The sequence below is a fragment of the Cebus imitator genome, unplaced genomic scaffold (assembly GCF_001604975.1).
Source record: "Cebus imitator isolate Cc_AM_T3 unplaced genomic scaffold, Cebus_imitator-1.0 Scaffold15, whole genome shotgun sequence".
NCBI classification, from domain to species: domain Eukaryota; kingdom Metazoa; phylum Chordata; class Mammalia; order Primates; family Cebidae; genus Cebus; species Cebus imitator.
Genome location: NW_016107330.1, coordinates 1,188,160 through 1,190,934, shown reverse-complemented (window position 1 = coordinate 1,190,934; position 2,775 = coordinate 1,188,160).

Genomic DNA, 2,775 nt, shown 5'->3' with positions numbered 1-2,775 from the left:
AAAAAAAAAAAAAAAAAAAAAAAAAAAATTCCAGATGACTAAGAGAACAGGATATGCAGAAATCTTACTTACTTCCTATCCTTAAAATCTTATTGTTCCAAAACTTGGCCTGAAAATGAAAATCACAGAAAAAAACCTAATAATAGTTTTAACCTTCGTGCTGGTTGGCATGGCTTCTGGCCAGCTTGAGCAAGGGTCATCTATTATGGACAAGGCTGAATTTCAGTTGAAGTGGACGTAGATTCCACTTGCCATAGGATAAGGAGTCATATTTTCCTCTACAATTCTAGTATCTTTCTAGACAGGACTCAAGGTTTACCTCTGGAAGGAGAGGAAAAACTTATCTGGCCAACTCTGAGCCCTTTCTTTCCTTTCGTTTGGTGCTGGCAAAGTAAACCAGCAGATTACACCCAAGACTGAGGTTCTGAACCTGTATACAGGCATTGCTCCTCCCAGACAGCAACGGACAGGGATTGCTGAGGGGTATTTTATCATGGAATCACTCTTGTGTTGCTTGATGGAGTCTGATGCTGGTTCAGCAAAGACTGGCATGGACCTTGTGGTGGACTCCACACCATCCACACCTCCTCTCCCTACTTCAGGACAGCAGTGCCATTAGGGACTTTGGTCCAGCTCCTGAAGGCAGACCTGGATTAGTTTCTGGCTAAACCAATCCCAGAAACCCTATTAGCTTTCCCAGTGATTGGCTTTAGGGAGAAGCAGGTTTCAATGACTGAACTGAATCAGCCAGTGAGATGCAATGAGGATTTTGATAGGGCTGCTGGGAAAGAAGTTTCTTTGATTTTAAGAGAGCCATGGGTAGCCATGGGGAGTCACTCCTGAACATGAACAAGGAAGCCTGGCTACTGGTGACCCTCCCATAACTCAAGGGCACTAGATTTAAGACACTGTGACTAGAACAGTAGAGGCATGGACAGAACCCGGGTCCTCGATGACAATGTTGATTCACTGCACCTACAAACCTTCAATCCTGTCCTCTGTCTATGCTTCTGACTATACATGTCCTTATTGTTCAAAATACTTTGAGTTGAGCTTCCTGCTGCTGGTAATGAAAAAAATTCTGATACATTTTGAGGCAGGATATTTCCCTGACCCCTTCATTGGCGGGAACTGGAATGTAGCTTCGCTGGAAACAGCCAGCTGCTTTGGCACTGGGAGGGGCAATTCCACTCACTTGGACCTGCTGTGCTCCACCCCTCATGGGACGGAGGGCATGCAGGTGAGCAGGTGCAGGAGCCGGGCTGAGTGCTTTTGGGCACCTGCAGGAGCAGAACTTGTTGTGGGCCCTGCAGCAGGGTCTGGTGAGGGTGCCCACAACCCCTGAAGCCCTGGAAGGAGTGTTATAATGCCCTTTTAGCTTTGCTGTCCATGGACAGCTTAAGTGTTAACAGCTCAGTAGAGGGTCAGTGTGACAGCCTTTTACACCCAAGTTCTTGTCCAGTGTCCAGGAGGAATGAGGTAGTACAAATGAATTGAAGATGGTAAATGCGCAGAAATTTATTGCCAATGAAAGTGGCTCTCAGTGGGAAGAGAAGCTGAAAAGGGGATGGAGCAGGAAGCTAATATTCCCCTGAAGTCTCCAGCCGGACTCCTCTTCAAAGTCACACCATTAAGCCATCCCTCCAAAGTCAAGCCACTTCTTTCCGCTGTCCAACCATAGTCTCCAACATCCAGCTGCTTCTCTTCTCTCTGCTGCTTGTTCATTGAGACTGAGTCTTGCTATATCACCTAGGCTGGAGTACAATGGTGTGATCTCCGCTCAGTGCAACTTCCGCCTCCTGGGTTCAAGTGATTCTGGTGTTTCAGCCTCCCAAGTAGCTGGAATTACAGGCGCCTGCCACCACACCTGGCTAATTTTTGTGTTTTAATAGAGGTGGGGTTTTGCCATGTTGGCCAGGATGGTCTCAAACTCCTGACCTCAGATGATTTGCCTGCCTTGGCCTCCCAAAGTGCTGGGATTACAGGCATGAGCCACTGAGCCTGGCTGAGCCTGAGTTTTTTGTTTTGTTTTGTTTTGTTTTTTTGAGACAGAGTCTCACTCTGTCACCCAGGCTGGAGTGCAATGGTGCAGTTTTGGCTTACTGCAACCTCCACCTCCCGGGTTCAAGCGATTCTCCCACCTCAGCCTCCCAAGTAGCTGAGATTACAGATGCCCACCACCATACCTGGCTAATTTTTATATTTTTAGTAGAGATGGGGGTTTCACCATGTTGGCCAGGCTGGTCTTGAACGCCTGACCTTGTGATCCACTCACCTCAGCCTCCCAAAGTGCTGAGATTATAGGCGTTAGCCACCATGCCTGGCTGAGCCTGGGGTTTTTTATGGGCTCAGGACAGGGAGATGGACCATGGGTAGTTATGGAAAAGGCAACATTCAAGAGAGCAAACAGAGATGTAATTTCTTATTTCGGGCCATAGTATCAGGCTTTTCAGCTTGGGGTGGGGAGCCCTCACTGGGCACTTGCCCTCTCCTGGGCAAATTTCTGCCCTGAATTTCTCTCCCTCCTTTCCCTATCAATATCATAAGATACTCTTGTCTGGGCATGGTGGCTCATGCCTGTAATCCCAGCATTTTGGGACACAGAGGTGGGAGGAGGTTCACTTGAGTCCAGGAGTTTGAGACCAGCATGACCAACTTGAAAAAACCCCGTCTCTACTAAAAACACAAAAATTAGCTGGGTGGCACATGTGTGATCCCAGCTACTCAGGAGGCTGAGGCATGAAAATCACTTGAACCCAAGTCTGTGTCAAAAAA